Below are 19,214 nucleotides of genomic sequence, written 5' to 3' on the forward strand. Positions count from 1 at the left end.
CACAATGAATGCAGTCGGGTTTTGCAATGACATCATCCCTCTGTCCGAGCGGCCCCAATAGCCATGCTCCGGAGCTGTGCATTCTGGGATTTGTAGTCCTCTGAAGGCCGTGAGGGACGCAGAGGCTACATACGGAACTACAATGCCCAGGGTGCTCCGGTCGGAGCGCCCAGAAAGAGACCGGCCCGGCCGCCATATTGAAGCTCAGGAGCTACTGCGGGCCGAGGGAGGCTTCGGGGCTCGTGGAGCTGAGAGGAGGCACGATGAGAATGGTGAGGCAGAGGACGGAGGATTTGATAGCCTCGATCACTGGCTGGGGCTGGACGGAGACTACACTGGGGATGGGCAGGGCCGTCAGACTGGAGATGGCCTCGCGAGTCGGCGTGAACCTCAACCTGAAGGGGTTGCATAAGGCCTCTCGGCTTTTTACCCGGGGACCCAGGGAGTCGCTTCACTTCTGGGCGTGGAGGACCCCTTAGCGGGACAATCTGGACAGAAGGTGAATTTGTTGTGTTATGGGGACTGGGGACGGCGAGCCTCGCGTCTTCTGGACTCGCGCCTTGTCGTCTTGCCTTTTTTTTTTTTTTTCTCCTTCCTTAGGTGTCTGCCCTAAACACACGCACTGAATCTTCAGACCGCAACGGTTTGCAAAGGGCGTCAAATGAATCATTGGTAGATATGAGCGCGCAGGGTTGTGTCTTTGGCCCTGAAAATAAGAAAGACACGGAGACACCAAAAGAAGTTAGCACCTAATCTTTCATACCCACCAGCGAAAGTGAAAGACATTGAAAAGAGACTACAAGTGTGCAGTCTTACTCAGGACTAACGCCGAATGAACTATGCTGAAATATTTCAGGTCCTCAAAGTTGGTAACCATGGATCATTATGCAGAATAATGTGTTGTGTTGTGACATCTGCATGTAGTTAATGTTAGTTAATGCATTAACCGTCACCTTCTCTTACCCACTTGGTTCCCCACCAATTAAAGTGCAGTCAATGCCTTCTTTGGCCTATTCCAAATGTATGATTATGTCAAGAACTTTTGAGTCCTTGTGCTCAGCATCTCAAATTATCCTGCATAACTAAAGTAGTACTGTGTGTTTGTTTTTCAGATGCTGACGTTCACTATGGAAACATGGAAAATTTTACTTCCTACTGAGTGTTTCTGAAAACTTAAAAATGCTGATACGCATAATGTGTGTTGCTTATTCTTCCTCCCTTTTGTATTTAATTCTGAAAAAGGAGTTTTATGCAGAAGATGTAGCTCAATGGTAAGGATTCACCTAGCGTACTCAAGGCCTTGGATTGGATCCCCAGCCCTGGTTTGTTTGCGTCAGGGAAAATACATACTATGCCTCTGTTAGAAGTTAATAAAATTCAAACGATAACTACATCTTCCTTTCAGAAAATTAACACTGGTTTTTAAATTGCGAAAAGACAATAGGAACAGTCAAAGGTATACGCAGGTGATGGTTAAAATAGTTTTCAAAGATTCAGCTGTAATGATGGTAAGTACTAGAAAGGAAACAAAGTGTTTACCAATCCCTTTATACCCTTAGATTTAACTGTAGGGTTTATAAATCTTTGTTTTATAAGACATGTATATGAGCAATAATTGTAGTTTGGGTTATTGTGGAAGACTGATTTATTGAAAGAAAAAATAACAGATTGTTTGGAAATAGTGTGGAAAATGGGACCAATATAATGTAGTGGATTCTACAATTTGTCATGTAAGTGCTTTGAAGTGTTTTAGCCTTATATATAGTGGATATTCAACCATAAATGTCAAAAATATCAGTGTATTTTAGAAAGACTCAACAAGTTAAGTCAACTTTCATAGGGAAAAAAATTCAATATTCTTTAGAAACTTAAGGCAAAAAAGGAAAACACTTGACCAGAAAAAAAAGAAGTATCTCCTCTTTGATTAAGGTAAATGTTTGCCACAGTGTATATTTCCATAAGTGGATGCAGATGGGCACACCATTTGATTTTAGCTAATGTGTGTTTTTTCCCTTTTTTTTTATTGGAACAATATTTTAATTTATTCAGATAATAAAACAAAATTTTTCATATTTCTGACATTCATACTTTGAATTGACAATAGTTAGGAAACAAGTCTCAGGATAGTATCCTAGCTGTTGTGTTTACAACATGTTGGCATAGATTTTGCTGCTGGATTTTCTATATGACTTAAGGTAAATGCAGCAAATGTCTCAGGGTCAGAATTTAAAGTCTAGCTGGGTGGTGGTGGTGCATACCTTTGATCTCAGAGGCAGAGGCAGATGGATCTCTTAGTTCAAGGCCAGCCTGGTCTACAAAGTTCCAGACTGGCCTGGGCTATACGGAGAAACTACGCCTTATCTTACCAGATTTTAACAGGTTTGAACAGTTAAAGGGACACTACACACTATAGAACATGTCTTTGCAAGAATATTAATAAACATGTGTTCCTAGACATAACCATTTCAGGAAATTTAGGTATGCAGATGTTTAACCAATTATGCAAGTGGGTATGTATTCATAGGCCTTAGTTTGAGATGCTATCTTAGTGAACTTGCTGTAAAGAGTAATCCTCTGTGGTGTATCTTTTTTTATAAACAATTTAATTGAAATTCACATATGCAGTTCATCCATTTAAAGGGTGTAGTCTAATGGGTTTTAGTTCGCTCAGATTTCCAATGGTCAGCACAATTATACAAGAAAACAAAACCATTTGCTTGTAAGTATATAGAAATAATTAGCAGGATTGGGGTCTTTCTCTAAAGTGGTAATATACAAAGCTTACTATTGTGAGTAAAGTTGACATAGAGTACCTCAATTGATATAGAGTACCTCAATTACAGTTGCAATACTGCAAGTAAATAGCATGTTCTTTGTATGTAATAAGTGGGCTTTACTGGCAACAGACTATTATGGATAAGTGACAATTATATGACACAACACTGTCATAGCTGAGAAGTCATTGAGGGTGGTGCACTGTTTACATTGATTGCTTTCTGTTTCTGTATGATTGTCATACTGGGCATGATGCCTTTCTTGAATTTTAGAGAAATGAGGCTATTCCATTTTCAGTGTTCATGTTTGTCTTTCTAAAATTCTGCTTTTTTTCTATTAGTGCTTTTGAAGTGGTTTCTGAACTTTTTTTTCAACTGGTTGTGTTTCCTCATGAAGGCGTCCTAGATTTTATTTTTCATATAAACTTTGAATTAACAACATAGTGAAAAGTCACCAGATTTGGGGTTTTAGGAATGAATCATGGAATAGCAAAAAGTGGTTGCTAAATAAAGATAGGAGGTTTGGATATGAAAAAAAAATATTGGTAGGGACAGGCAGAAAAAAGAGGGCTTCCTTAAGATATTAGAAGCAACAACCTATTTACTTTTAAGGATTTATATGTATGGCTGTTTTGCCTTCGTGTTGTATGTGCTTGGTACCCATGGAGGTCAGAAGAAGGCATCAGATTCCTCTGGGAACTAGAGTTAGAGATGGTTTTGAGCCACCGTGTAAATGCTGACAGCTGAACCTGATACTCTGCAAAAGCAGCAAGTGCTCTTAACCACTGAACCTTCTATCTCACAACTAACCCCACCCCACACCCTAACTGGGATCCTTAAAACCACTATTGGAGAAAGCATTAAATGTACATTGAATAGGACTGGTGTCTGCCCAGCTACATTTTCCAATGTCTGTTATTGACAGGAGAAATCCATGATATTGAATTTATTAGGTTACCTATGTGGGATTGTGCCTGTATGAAAAATGCAAAAGGAGAAAAGAAACTGATATCACAGGCCTCTGCAAATGTCTTTAAATCCGTTTAGCTTTTTTCTAGAGACTTAACTGGAAGGATAAATGAAAATGGAAAAACAAAACAAAAACACTAAGTAAGAATTATAATGAAAAACTTTTAAAAGCATCAAAGGAAGTTATTCATTACAAAGTCCTGACACTGTAGTCCATCCAGTAAGTTCAAATGTAGATACTTTTGATCTCATCAGATCTGTATCTTCTGGTATTGGTGTAACCTGGAATTTTTTTTCTTTTTATTTATTTATTCATTTATTTTGATGGAGGGGTTCGAGACAGGGTTTCTCTGTGTAGCTGTGTAGACCAGGCTGACCTCGAACTCAAAGCTCCACCTGCCTCTGCCTCCTGAGTGCTGGAATTAAAGGCATGCACCGACACCGCCTAACCTGGAATATTTCTAAGGAAAGACAATATGGCTGCAGATTAAATTGCTGTGCTATAAATTAACATGTTCTGAACTCCAAAAAAAAAATTGCAAGGCTCATATAGGATTCGCCAAATCTCAATTTTATATTCAGATTACTATCTGTTCCTAGCAACAATAAGACTGAATCTACCAATCTCATAATACTTCAGCTATTGGGAGTGAGGGAGACAAAATAACTTGCTTTGAATCTGGGCACCTAGGTTCAAATAGTCACTTGACACCACACCACCACCTACCACGGTCTCTGTGTAGCTGCGGCAGTCCTCGAACTGTCTACGTAAACCAGACTGGCCTCAAACTCAGATCCATCTTGGCACCATTTTGTCTGCAAAGCTAGTTATGGTAACTAATAACTGTGCAGTAGTCTAGAGTAAATTCCAAATAACTTAAGTAGAAATAAGTTACTTTGTTTTGAGACATTTTCTTTCTGTCCTGGAACTCACTATGTAGCTCAGCCTGACTTTGAACTCTGAGATCTTATCTCTGCCTCCCTAGTACTGGGAATAAAGGCAGGCATCATCAAGCCTGGCATAGAAATGAGTTCGCGGTGGCTGTCATAGTTGAAGGAAGTAAATTTGACTTCAGAGCTATGACAGGATTGGCTTAAAAACACATTTGACAGATAGGAAGTTATTCCTCTGCTAACACTGGAGATGTCAAAATACGTATACTGGTTGAGGTCTATCTAAAGTTTGTCAAACCATTTCTCCTGTATATCATGGTGGGTAAGTATATACCTGTGATCACCACTTAACAGCAAAAGGTTGGGTTTGTCCATTAGCGTGGGCTTTAGAAGTACAAAGATGTGTCTCGGTTCTATATGATGTTGGTTTAATTCATTCTGGGCTTTTAATTATATAAAAATTAAGGAGATCATCTGTACCCATTTGGGAGAAATCGTGTGCAGATAAACCTGAGGTTGTGCAGGTGGGATGACCTGCAAAGTCGTATGTGTGAAAAAATGTGTTAGTGCCTAGACTCTTCATCTCTGTACTGACCATCTAGTAATTTAGAAAAATGAGGCTTGAGTCAGACCTTAACTTTAAACTGCATCTAGCACAATGCTAAGTCCAACCCCCCTGAGTTCAAGCCCAGCAAGCAGGGCCACATGATGAGATCCTGTCTCAGAAAACACCAGTGTGATGATTTCTCGATGTTAGGTTGTCTTAATTCACTCTTTTCCTGTCCCTCCCAGACGCTTGTATTGATCCTATGTCTTTGTGTGTACAAACAAGTACTTGCTCTGCCTCTGCTATATGTGTGGTGTTCTTTCTATTTTTTGAGTCAGTCTGACGAATAGCCCATGCTAGATTTGAACTTGACTGAAAATTCTTGATTGTATGCTTAGCTGTTAATTCATCCATGCCTATTGTATTCCAGTGTGTCTCATCCTTGTTGTGATTTCAAGACATACCAGATTTTTAATATTCAGTGAAGAATATGATTCCCATAAGCAAGTGTTGCTTAGATTCAAAGAGTATATAATTATTTTAGGGAAATTATAAATCATGTTTAATTTTTTATGTTGTTAAAACAGAAAGTTGTATTGGGTAAGAAGGGGCCCTGTAATTGATACTTTTAACTATCAGTATTTGGTGGTGAGTACTGAGCCCAAGGACCTGGAGGTACAAGGATTCCTCTGTTCCTCTAAGTCATGAGATAACCTGTTTAAGTGTCATGGATCTTTTTTTGGGGGGAGGGTTCCTCTAGGCTTTGGAGGCTGTCTTGGAACTAGCTCTTGTATACCAGGCTAGTCTTGAACTCACAGAGATCCACCAGCCTCTGCCTCATGAGTGCTAGGATTAAAGGCACTCGACACTACACCATGGATCTTTTTTCCAATCTGCTGTAGTCTTAGATCTCTTCAAAACCAAAACTTAACAGTGTGTTGAATTAGGAAGAAAGTTACCAAAAATCTTAAAATTTTAATCTTTACAGAGAAGTACTTATTTTATTAACTAATGATACTTAAAGGCCTCAAACAACGTCCAGCAGACATTTCAAGCTTCCTGAAGCAGTATTATAAGGAAGTGTCACTTCAGTTGGGTTAGCCATGATTACTGCCAATACTATAACTTGTTTACACTAAGATTTTATAAGTACAAATAAGCAAGGCATGTTGGCACATGCTTTTAATCCTATCCGTCAGAAAGCAGAGGCAGGTGGATCTCTGTTGGAGACCAACCTAGTCTATAAAGTGAGTTCCAGAATAGCTAGAACTATTGCACAGAGAAACCCTGTCTAGAAAAATCATGCATTGAAATTTACCAAACAAACTATACATGGGGTGTTTATACATTTAGTAATGTTTTTATTTGAGAATTCAGTACATTTTGGTGATATTCTTAACACTTCTACCACTTCTCTAAAAGATAAATTTGACTGGGATAGGGGCAATACACACCTTTGATCCAGCACTTGGGAGGCAGGCGATCTCTGTGAGTTGGATCCCAGCCTGGTCCACAGAGCAAGTTCCAGGACAGGCTCCAAAGCTACACAGAAATGTCTCAAACAAACAAAAAAAAATGAATAACTTAAAGTATTTTTGAGCCACTAACTATAAGCCTCTGATTTAAAACCTTGGTTAAGTTTGGGTTTTTTGGGGGGAAGGGAGGTGGTTCGAGACAGGGTTTCTCTGTGGCTTTAGAGGCTGTCCTGGAACTAGCTATTGTAGATCAGGCTGGTCTCGAACTCACAGAGTTCTGCTAGCCTCTGCCTCCTTAGTGCTAGAATTAAAGGCCGGTGCTGCCACCGCCTAGCTGGTTAAGACTTTTTAATGGCATCCATTGATAATTTCATATATGTAAATAATGTAACTTAATTCTAATAGCCATTCCCGTTACTGTGTCCAAGGCCAATTAAGCCAAATGTAGTGGTTCCTAGCATTTTGGCGGCTGGGGTACTAGGATATACACCAGCCTGAACTATATAGGCCTTATCCAAAAAAAAAAAAAAAAAAGGATCTCAGCACTGAAAATTTATGCCTTATCACTTATAATTCAAAATGCTTGTAAAATTAACTTGAGGGGCTGGAGAGATGGCTCCGTAGTCAAGAGCAGTGGTTGCTCTCCTAGAGAACCCAGATTCAATTGGCTGCACCCACATGGCAACTCACCAAGGGCTGTAAATCTTGTTCCAGGGGACTCTGGGTACCAGACATAACATGCACATAGTAAAAACCTTTAAAAATGCATGAATTTAGTAAATCTTTCAAGTCATTCATTTGTTTCTTACAGATCCAATCCAGTGTCTGGAAAAATGTGGGCTTGGCTGTATCTTAGTGCACCTGGTGCATACATAATAAGCTTAGTGACACAAGTGAATAGAAGAGCAATATTAGAGAATAGTAAATTCAGGGAGCATCATGGAAATTATATGAGATTACGCTGCTCAGTAAATAAGCACTGGAGTTGTTTATAAATGTAAGACCATCTTAAGGTTACATTCTCAACAGAAAACAAATATTGACATAGTATTTAGATACTGTTTTCATTTCTTGCTACAGGAATTGCCATAGGTTTTGAAGTTAAATCTCAAATCCAGGTAACCTGAGCAGGTAAACCTAATGAGTTTGAACCCCAGAACCTGCTGTACAAGGAGGACCTTCTCCTGAAAGCTGTCCTGAACTTGCATCTGCCAGTGTAAATTCTGGCACTTAAACATTATGTACTAACAATTTAAAAAGAAAAGAAAACCTTAAGAAAAAGTCTGCTTGGCAGTATCTGTTAACAAGAAGAGGTGAGAATTCAACCTAGAATCCACTGCATAGGAACTGCTACACAAGAGAAAGCAAAAATAAAATGACCTTGAGTATTTCAGCTCTCTACACATGTCCCAAAGAGGTGCAGCAACCATTGTCAGACAGACCTGGTGACAAAAGTTCTGTTAAAAGCATACCATCTGGGCTGGGCATTAGTGGTGCACGCCTTTAATCCCAGCACTCGGGAGGCAGAGGCAGGAGGATCTCTGTGAGTTCGAGACCAGCCTGGTCTACAGAGCTAGTTCCAGGATAGCCTCCAAAACAATACAGAGAAACCCTGTCTCGAAAAACCAAAAAAAAAAAAAAGCATACCATCTGTACATGGTTTCATAAGCATACCAGGACTTGGGACCTTTTGAGTTCAGAACTGGCTTGTAGATACCAAGATTATGTCTCAGAAAACAAATCCTGGTTGCTGGGATTAAAGGTATGTGTCACCATTCCTCGCTTAAAACTGCATACATTTTTAAGACTTTAAATGTATACAAATATTTATGCTGCAATAATTTTCTCTATCTTGCCTTCACAGTGTAATCATCCTTCAAGAAAAATGGTTGGGAGATTTTTGGAGTGTGTGTTTATACCTCACAATTCAACAATTATTAATTTCTTCACACACAAATACGTTTTCACATGCCTGTCCAGAAGGAAAAGCACTCTAGGCAGAAACATTGTTTAGACAAAGAAAATAAAGGTGAAGACTGATGCCCAAATCCCTCTGATCCACATAGGGAACCCTAGACCAGTATCTAGTGTTTGAAGAAGAAAGAATTTAACAAGAAAATTGAGTACTTATCAGTACTGGTATTACTGTGAGTGGTCTGTAGTAACAGAAGCCCATTGCAGAGGTGGGTGGGCACATTATAATACACACATGGACACTGCTATTCTAAGCTCCAAGAACTTGAATGCTGTGTTGGTAGTGATCCTTAGCACATAGGATAAAGGACTTCTGACCGATCATTTCATTTCAGAACAGTTGTCTACTTGGGTCATAAGTACTGTAAATATAGTGGATATGTCACAATTTCAGAGTAACTATTGGCTTTTTAAGACAAGATCTTATAGCCCAGGTTGACCACAAACTTTACGTTCCATCTGCATTTGTCCCCTGAGTGGTAGTATTTTTTTTAATAATAGTTCACTTTTTGTGTGCATGGAGGATATGTGTATAAGTGCTGATGTTGGAGGAGGTCAAAGTTCTCACTGGAACTTAGGGTACTGTGAGGTAACCAGATTGCATGCTGGGACCCAAACTCCAGCTGACTGCTAGAGCAGCATTCATTCATTAGCCACTGGGCCATCTCTCCAGCTCCTTGAGAGCTACTTTTTTTTGATTTGTAGTTCATTCAGTCCACATATTACTGAATCTGCTCCCACCCAGTCTTTTGAGACAGGGTTTCTGTATTGTTTTGGAGCCTGTCTTGGAACTCGCTCAGTAGACCAGACTGGTCTCAAACTCACAGAGATCCACCTAACTGCCTCCCGAGTGCTGGGATTAAAGGCATGTGCCACCAACGCCCGGTGAGACAGGTCTTGACTTGCCTACCTTAGTTTATACTTTATAATCCTCTTGTTTCAACCTTGCAGGGCCTGGGATTACAGGCTACCATACCCTGGTTTAAGAATAATTAGGATCGAGGTGTGGTGGTGCATGCCTTTATTTCCAGAATCTGGAAGCAGAAGCAGGTGGATCTCTGAATTCAAGGCCAGCTCGACCTACATAGAGTCCCAAGACAGCTAGAGCTACATAAACTTGACCATTTTTTTAACCATCTAGGAACAAATACCTTTATTACTTGACCTGGAAATTGTAATCTAGTGAGAAACTAATAGAGGTAGAAAAATTACCATCAGAATGTATAATATCCTCTGCAAAGCTAATTACGACAGCTAGTTTCTAGCCCCTCTTTTACTGCAGCATGATTTGCACACACTAGCAAGCTGCAATTAGCAGCCAGCCAGTGTTGGTACATGAATATGCTCTTTTCTTCTGCTTGGCATATACACAGTTGTATAATTGTTTAATGTGTAATTGCTAAGTTACAAAATACTGATGGGTCACTTAGATTTTTTTGTTTTTGTTTTTTTTGTTTTGTTTTTACAAGACAGGGTTTCTCTTTAATGTTTTGGAGGCTGTCGGTCCAGCCCAGCCTCCAACTCACAGAGATCCACCTGCCTCTGCCTCCCGAGTGCTGGGATTAAAGGTGTGCGCCACCACTGCCTGGTGTTTTTGTTGTTTGTTTGTTTGTTTTAGATCTTAATATTCATTTGGCTTACCACATATTATCTTAATTTTGTAAGATTTTACACTACCACTTTTTTTAGACCAGGAAATACCATAGATTTCTTTATACTGTATGTGAGACTCAGTCCTTTGTTCCCAGTGTGACAGAACTAGTTTGCAACAAGGACAAGTAGAACAGCCCGTGTATTTTAGGAGTAGAATGTGTGAGGGACTGAAGAGATGGCAGATCAGTAAAGAGCATATGCCCTTGCAGAAATCCCAGTACCTATAGCTGATGTCTCACAACCCTCTGTAACTACAGTTCTAGGGGATCTGATACCCTCTTCCCTGCAAAAGCATCTGCATGCATGTGGTGCATATACACTCCGGCATAAATGAAATCTTAAATAGGTGTTAAAGTTTGTCATAGTGAATGCCATGACCCTAAAAGCAATACAGTAACAAGTATATCTTCTAAAGGTATGCCTGTAAAATATCTCTAGAATGAGTAAATGAAAAGGAGTTCTGCCCTCAACTGAGTTTAATTCATTTTTAGATTTTTCAAAACTGAGTGCTTTGTGTTCCTGGTGCCAACAAAGGACATAAGAGGTTGTTAGATGCAGGGCGTTGGTGGCGCATGCCTTTATCCCAGCACTTGGGAAGCAGAGTCAGGCAGATCTGTGAGTTCCAGGCCAACTGGTCTACAGAGTGAGTGCCAGGATAGGCTCCAAAGCTACACAGAGAAACCCTGTCTCGAAAAACAAAAAAAGTGGTTAGATTCCCTGGAACTGGAATTCTGGATGGTTGTAAATACCACCACCACACCACACCCCCAAAGGTGAGTGCTGGGATACTAAACCCAGGACCTCTGCAAGAGTAGCATGTTCTTAACCTCCTAGCCCCTAATTAACAACAACAACAAAAAATCGTTGGGGGGGTTTCAAGACAGGGTTTCTCTGTAGCTTTGAACCTGTCCTAGAATTTGCTCTGTACACCAGGCTGGCCTAGAAATCTGTATGTTCAAGGTTCTGGGTTTGATCCCCAGATGGCTATTTCCATTGACTGCCCTTTAACTCAAAAAGATTCTGCCTGCTTCTGCTTCCTGAGTGCTGGAATTAAAGCATGTGCTACCATGCCCAGTCCTGACCTATGTTCCTATTATCTAAATAAGGTTTTCTATCATAACCCCAGCAATATGAAAGGATATTGAAGGATCTACCTTTACATATTCTAGCATTAAAGCTCAACTAATTGTGTAAGTAGTGGTTTCTTTCCCTCTGCACTCTTACTTGTCCACTTACATTTGTGAAGTAAACTATATTGGGAATTAGCTCGGTTGGTAGTGTTTGCCTAGTATGCATAAAGCCCTGTGTTTGGTCCACCATTGCAATAAACAGGCATGCCTGTTATTCCGACACTCAGGAGGTAAAAGCAGGAGGGTCTTCCTCACATCATGAGCTCAGAGGCCAGCCTAAGATTCTCGGGGGTTGTTCTGTTTTGTTTTGCTCTGTTTTGTTTTTAAGAGAAGCTTTGCAATAAAATATCACTAAGTTGTAAACTTCCTTTAAAATTGGGAACTAAACAATTTCACATTCCCTTCTGGGCTCAAAATAAGTTTTTTGTTTCTTCAGGAAATATACATTGGGTATCCACTAGGTGTCAGATAATACAAAGGTAGATATTCTGGGGACACCAAGATAAAAGTATCGTCTGAGAACCTAACAGCCTTACAAATAGATTAAAAAATAGATCTGCACACCAAAGGAAGTTGTTCAAGTACTATAAAGGTGGGGTTTAAATGAGTCCACAAGACCCGAGATAAATGATTAATGAGTATTAGTGAAGCACTTACACAATTAATAGCAAATAACCACCATAGTCTTTTTGCTCCTAAAGATGCAGTCTCTGCCCTTCCAAAGTTCCTACTACTGCCCAAGAGAGCCAGCCAATCCCTCCTCCTCTTCCTTATAAGGGGTCACATCTGCACACCTGAAGCCACGCCCCTAGGATGTGGCCACCACTGCAAGTCTTCTAGTGAAACAAGATGCCACTACAGTACTATATTGACAATGATAGAACTATTAATTTTACAATATATATTCATCAATATCAGGCCAAATTCATGCAGGCCTAAGTTATATAAAATGGCTTAAAGACTGTAGAAGTCAAGTGACATGATAGTACTATGAGTAGGAAGCTGAGAATAATATACTGAAGATAAGCTTCCATGCAGGATGCTGGAGTAAAACCTACAATCTTCTAAAGCAATCGCGTTTTCCTTATTCGGTCCAGTGTTTTTTGCTTGGAAACTTGAGAGTCTACTATGTTAAATTTTAGTATTCTCATCTGTCTTTCCTTGGTCTTGCTACTAATTTGTCCATTTCCTTGTTGATGCCAACTTTAACCTTGAATAGATTTTCTGCTTCCAGGGAAGTAAAAAGGAAAATGTCTAAAGACATTTTCAGTACCCATCATCTCCATTAGGGATGAAATCTCTACCACTGCAAAGTTACACAGAACAGTGCTGCACTGTGACTGTCCCTGAACAAACTGAGGAAACCCGATGGACTATGGAGCTCCTTTTTCTGTTTTGTTTTGTTTATCTTAATTTTTAAGTTGACATTAGGTTTCATCTTCTTGCTATATGACTCTGTAAATTTTCACAAATACAAGTCATGAAAACACCATCATATTCTAGTTCTGGAGCAACTTCATCACCCCCACAGAAGTCTCCTGTGTCACCCTATAATTTTTATACTTAAAATCATTTTTTCAAAAAGTCATGTTTGAATGTTCCATGTATGTTTACCCATTTTTATTTTTTTAACATAGCATTTCATGCCGGGCGTTGGTGGCGCACGCCTTTAATCCCAGCACTCGGGAGGCAGAGGCAGGCGGATCTCTGTGAGTTCGAGACCAGCCTGGACTACCAAGCGAGTTCCAGGACAACCTCCAAAGCCACAGAGAAACCCTGTCTCAAAAAACCAAAAAAAAAAAAAAAAACCATAGCATTTCATTACACCAGTTTCCCATCAGCTATCAGACATTAGATCGATGATCGTATTGACATTCCCACTGGTTGTCAGGAGGCTCTTCCAGTAATGGCTTCCACTGCAATTTTTTTTTTTTTTTTGGCCAGAGTTAGTTGATTTTTCAGCCTGAAGCTTCACCTCTTCTGCTTAATCTAAAACATGTCTTTTAGTTTTTTAACATCTGGTTCTACTTTGTACCCAGCTTCTCATTGCTATTCTGTGTGTTTTCCATAAGCTGCATTTATAGGGAGCTGCATAACATCAAGAATATTGCTAGCCTCTTATGTGGAGTATCCTACACAGCCAATCCCACTAGGTTCAGCAGTCTTCAGCAAACTCACCATGACAATGTCTGAAAACCACAGTACCTTCACTGGGCTGTGGTTTTGTTTTCTTTTGGTTTTGGTTTTTTTTTTAAGATTTATTTATTACATATACAGTGTTCCACCTACATGCCAGAAGAGGACACCAGACTGAATTGTAGATGGTTGTGAGCCACCATGTGGTTGCTGGGAATTGAACTCAGGACCCTTGGAAGAGCAGTCAGTGCTCTTAACCTCTGAGCCATCTCTCCAGCCCCAGTTTTGGTTGTTTTTATTATTTATTTTTGAGGTAGGGTGTCCCTATATAGCCTGAAGTGCCCTGGAGCTCACTATGAAACCAGGATGGCTTCAAATTCACAGAAATTGGTATGCCTCAGTCACTTGAGTGCTAGGATTAAGGTGTATGCCACCACACCCAACATTAAAAGTACATTTTTGCCGGGCGTTGGTGGCACACGCCTTTAATCCCAGCACTCGGGAGGCAGAGGCAGGCGGATCTCTGTGAGTTCGAGGCCAGCCTGGTCTACAGAGCGAGTTCCAGGACGGCCTCCAAAACAATACAGAGAAATCCTGTCTCGAAAAAAAAAACCAAAAAATAAATAAATAAAAGTACATTTTTTGGAGTTAAGACAATGGCTTCTATGGGCATACAGACAAGGAAAGGGTGTACCATATTATTCCTCTCATCAATAACTTTATAATTTAAACTTTGAGGAAATACAGGATTCAAGAGAGCCAAAGGCAGGCGGATCTCTGTGAGTTCGAGGCCAGGCTGGACCGACAGCCTCCAAAACAATACAGAGAAACCCTGTCTCGTAAAAACCAAAAAAAAAAAAAAAAAGAGGCAAAGGATGTGTGTGTGTTGGGTTGGAACCTGTTAGATACAGGGATTTGGGGAGATAATAGGGACTGGCCATGGGTAGTGTGCGTGGAAGTAAATATGTGTTTGTGTATTGTTTTGAGTAATATTAGATCCCCCAGATTCTCTGAGGAGGAAGGAAAGAGATGAGTCCTGAAGAAGAATAGCCTTTCCATCTGTACAGACCCATATTCTAGTGTTGACTATGCCAGGAACTTCTTTATTATGTTTGATTTTTCCTTTGAGACCATAATCCTCCTGTCTTAGTTTTTAAATGTCTTTAAATGGTTCAGTTTGGCCCAGCACTTGGGAGGCAGAGGCTGGTGGATCTCTGTGAGTTTGAGGCAAACCTGGTCTACAGAGTGATTTCCAGGACTGCACAGAAAAACCCTGTCCCAAGGAGGAAAAAGTTTGTTTTGGTTTGCTTTTGATACAAGGTCTTACCGATGTTGTTCCCAAATATCTGGTTATAGGCATGTGCCACCAAGCCTGGCTTGTCTTCTAAATTTGACTAGAGAGACATTTGTAGATAAGATCAATGAAATTCTACCATAATCTTCTCTTCATATTACATGTGGATCTTAACAGCTGATCTAAACTGAATTTAAGTAGGTGCAGTTCTCTGACCCTCGGTCTTATTTCCAGAATCTATGAGTTCTGTGGAACTTACAACTTACAGTGTTTCTCCTAGAGTCTATGAGTTCTGGAGGACCTACAGCTTGCCAGTGTTCCTCCTATTTTCACCTCATTTCTGAAGGTGCTGTTTTTCTGCTTTGATTTTTTAAGCCTTTATTCATTTAGTACTTTTTATAAACCAGAACCAGATTTGTATAGTTTGCCATAGTTATGGGTATACAAACATGGAGAATGCTCCATGCCTTCTCTCCCATCCTGGATAACATAGTCTGATAGTAAACGCTTATTTCATTGATTATTACAAGAATCCCATGTGACATTAAATTGTTATGTGAAAATAACATTTGAGGTCTACCATGTGCTACTTGTGTGTTGTGTGTTGTTATTGTTTGAGACATGTTCTCTCTATGTATTTCAGCTGGCCTGAACTTGCTATGTAAATCAAGCTGGTCTTGAGTTTAGAGGATCAACCTACCTTTGCTTCAGTGCTGGGATTAAAGGCCATTATGCCCCACGATACATGGAACATCTTTCTGTCATTGAGATAAACAGATTTCACAAGAGTAGCCTGTATTATATTGAAAACAACAAAACTTTAAAAGCAAACTTATTCTATAAATTACTTGAATTTCTTTTCCAGTACTAGGCCTTTTTCTTTTCACTTTTTTTTTTTTGAGGCAAGGTTTCTCTGTATTGTTTTATTTTGGAGGCTGTCCTGGAACTAGCTCTGTAGACCAGACTGACCTTGAACTCACAGAGATCCACCTGCCTCTGCCTCCCCAGTGCTGGGATTAAAGGCGTGCACCACCAATGCCAGGCATCTTTTCACTTTTTATCTTAGACAAAAGGTCACTGAGTTGGTCATAGGTCACAAGTCTTCCTAGACAGAACTTGAACTTGTATCTCTACTATCTCAGACTCTTGAGAGGCTGAAATTACTGCCCTGTGTCACCAGGCCCAGCTAAGTCACTAGAATTGTTCAGAATGTTTGTTTCTACTGACCTCCCCTTTAAGGACAAAGACAGTGTGGTGTCTCTGCATAATGCTGGAAGAGTCAAGTTGGAATTTTTCTAGGGTCCTAAGGTAGTACTTTTTTTGGAGGTAGTACTTTTTAAAGAAGTTTAAGCATATAAAGTAATAGATTTCACTAGTGTGGCTGTGTTTATTCTTTGTTCTATCTCTCTCCCTTACTGCCCATCTCCATCCTCCATGTCCCCCTTCAGGCTGGTTTCCTTCCTGCCTTTTGCTTTCATATCATGTGCATTCTAAGTCATGTCACAATATTCCATTATTGCTCCCACTTAAGATCTATCCCCCCCCACTGTGATCTCTTTAGCATTTCCTTTTCTTTTCTTTTGCTTGAGACAGGATCTCATGTAGCCCAAGCTGGCCTCAAACTCATCATTTATCTGAGGTAGTTCTTGAATTCTTGACCCTTCCGCCCCTGCCTCACAAGTATTAAAATTACAAGTGCCAAGATGCCAGGCTGGATTATTTTTCCTCCTTCCCTGCCCCCAAGATTTTAAAATGTTACCTGTATAAGTGTTTTGCCTCTGTGTATGTATGTGTATCACATTCATACCTGGTACCCATGAAGGTCAGAAGAGGGCATCAGATTCTATGGACTGAAATTACACATGGATATTAGCCTCTTTTTGTTGGTGTTGTGAAATAGAACCAGGGTTCTCTGAAAGAGCAAGTATTTTCAACTGCTTGTCCACTTTCCTAACTCCTCAGGTTGTAGTTCTTAATTATTTGGGTACATGAAGCTCTTAAGGATTTTGTGTAGGGGCTGGAGAGATGGCTCGATGATTAAGAGTACTGACTGCTCTTCCAGAGGACCCGGGTTCAATTCCCAGCACCCACATGGCAGCTCACAGCTGTCTATAACTCTAGCTCCAGGGGATTTGACACCCATGGCCAAAGCACCAATGCACATAAAATAAAAATTAAGTTCGAGGCCAGCCTGGTCTACAAAGTGAGTTCCAGGACAGCCTCCAAAGCTACAGAGAAACCCTGTCTCGAAAAACCAAAATAAATAATAATAATAATAATAAATTTAAAAAAGAAATGTAATTTTTTAAAAGGATTTTATGTAATTTTTGGATCCATCCAAGATGCTACTCCCCTGCCTGTCATACATACATATACATAGAGGGGATTGGCCAATTTTGGTTTTTCCAGACAGGGTTTCTCTGCGGCTTTGGAGGCTGTCCTGGAACTAGCTCTTGTAGAACTCCCAGAGATCCACCTGCCTCTGCCTCTGCCTCCCAAGTGCTGGGATTAAAGGCGTGTGCCACCAACGCCCGGCCTGACTTTTTTTTTTTTTAATGACATTACATCTATGTACAAATGCTTGTAGCTCTTCTGGAATGCAGTGAGGATGAATAACTCAGGTTAAAACTCAGCCCTGGAAATGGAGGGACTTCCATTCATCTGCATAATACTATTAAATGTTACCACACCTTAATGATACTCTGTAGATTTGAGAAAAAATTACACCAGGCATCCTGATAGTTCACTAATAGGCATGCTGTGTTTTTCTGTGACTAGAAATTGCATCCATTTTGTTTAGACTCATAAATATATGCTCCAACCAAATGGTTAATAATTTTTTTAACTTTTGAAGTACACAGAAAACAGTTTTACAGATAAAGAAATGAGGATTGCCCACATAGACAGCATGTTTTAGACTTTATAGTAAGTGATTAGTCTTGTTTGCTACCACTATCCCCTCTGAAATTTTATTTGGATAAACAATGATAACAAAAAAAAAACAATTTTCTTGGGCTGGAGAGATGTCTCTGAGGTTAAGACCACTGGATACTCTTACAGAGGTCATGAATTCAATTCCCAGAAACCACATAGTGGCTCACAACCATCTATAATAAGATCTGGTTCCCTCTTCTGGCCTATGGGCAGAACACTGTATACATAATACATAAATCTTAAAAAAAAAAAACAGTTGTCTTGTAGTGGGTAAAAATGACATGTAAAACAAGTATTCTGCTCTGAATATGGCATAACCCATAAAGTTGTAAAGGTCAGTCTAGTTAAAACATTGGCACTCATAGTGCATGTTTTTCATAGCTTTTTGGATCTCCTCTTGCCAAGGAATCTTCAAGGAATACCTATTGTAACTGAACCAGAGCAGCTATCTGGTTACCGAAGCTTCCAAAGCCTTTGCCCATTTCTATATGAGGGCAAGCCTGCTTGCTAATTATGTTTTTGATGGAAGGAATGCAAGTTATTTACTGTTCTCAAGGTATGGAACAGGGAGTCTGCTGATCAAATGGATTTGTGTTCTGAGTCCTTGGTTTTTTCACATCAATTTTAGGGGAGTGATAGGCCCTCTCATTCACACTCTCTAGGCTACACAGTACAGCTAATGTCTGAATGCTTACTGTGGATAGACTCACTGTCTCAAGGGCCTTTCGTGCATTTCCCATTTGTTTCTCTCATCTGATCTTTCTAAACAGCTCAGTAGAGTCTCAGTATTGTCACCCCTCCAAACTTGTTAATATGAAAACTAAAATGTTAAGCATTAAACACTTTATAAAAGAGTGTTGCAAAACTGGGACTTGGCTCCTGGCTGATTTGACTCCAGAGTCGAGAACCCACTTCAATATCCCCCTCAAAACCTCTATCATTGCTGTCAAGAATCATTTGTAAAGTAAGCGTGACAGTCAATTCTGGTAGTCAGTTAGGGAAGCATTGGGGGAATCGCTGTCCTCTCAGGAGGATACTTGTGGTAAGATTAGGTTGGAAGTATTTGGCAGGCTAAGGAAGGCAGGGTGGTGTAGTCAGACCTGTTTAAGAACTGATTATATCTGAGCCTCTGGCCCTTTTGCCTGCCTGCTGACTCAGAGCTGGCAGATAGATGGGCCAGCGCCTGAGCAGGTTCATTTCATGGCTGCAAAAACTTCAAAGGATCTGATTCCTGGCACTGCTGTGCACATTGCTTTCCAGGGAGCACAGCCTTGTGGGGGAGGTAACACTAGAGTCTGTTGGAGGTATCTGCAAAAGCATTTGCTCTGAATTCAAATGTATATGGCTCATTTGGGGTTGATCAATAAAAACCACAGGGCCAGCTCTAAGCAGGATTGGAACTTGCCCCACTTAAACCTTTTTTTTTTTTTTTTT

General features: G+C 40.1%; 1 long non-coding RNA gene across 2 annotated transcripts; it reads left to right on the forward strand.

Moving 5' to 3' along the window:
- The first annotated feature begins 160 nt into the window (after positions 1 to 160).
- LOC110341634 lies at positions 161 to 12,485 on the forward strand. Of its 2 annotated transcripts, none has more exons than XR_002383601.2 (2): positions 161 to 499; positions 601 to 12,485. It is a non-coding gene; the product is annotated as an uncharacterized LOC110341634 (long non-coding RNA). The 2 variants fall into 2 exon arrangements; XR_002383602.2 differs by having other exon boundaries at positions 161 to 272.
- The last annotated feature ends 6,729 nt before the right edge of the window (positions 12,486 to 19,214 follow it).

This window comes from Mesocricetus auratus, unplaced genomic scaffold (genome assembly GCF_017639785.1).
Source record: "Mesocricetus auratus isolate SY011 unplaced genomic scaffold, BCM_Maur_2.0 Super-Scaffold_4256, whole genome shotgun sequence".
Classification (NCBI taxonomy): domain Eukaryota; kingdom Metazoa; phylum Chordata; class Mammalia; order Rodentia; family Cricetidae; genus Mesocricetus; species Mesocricetus auratus.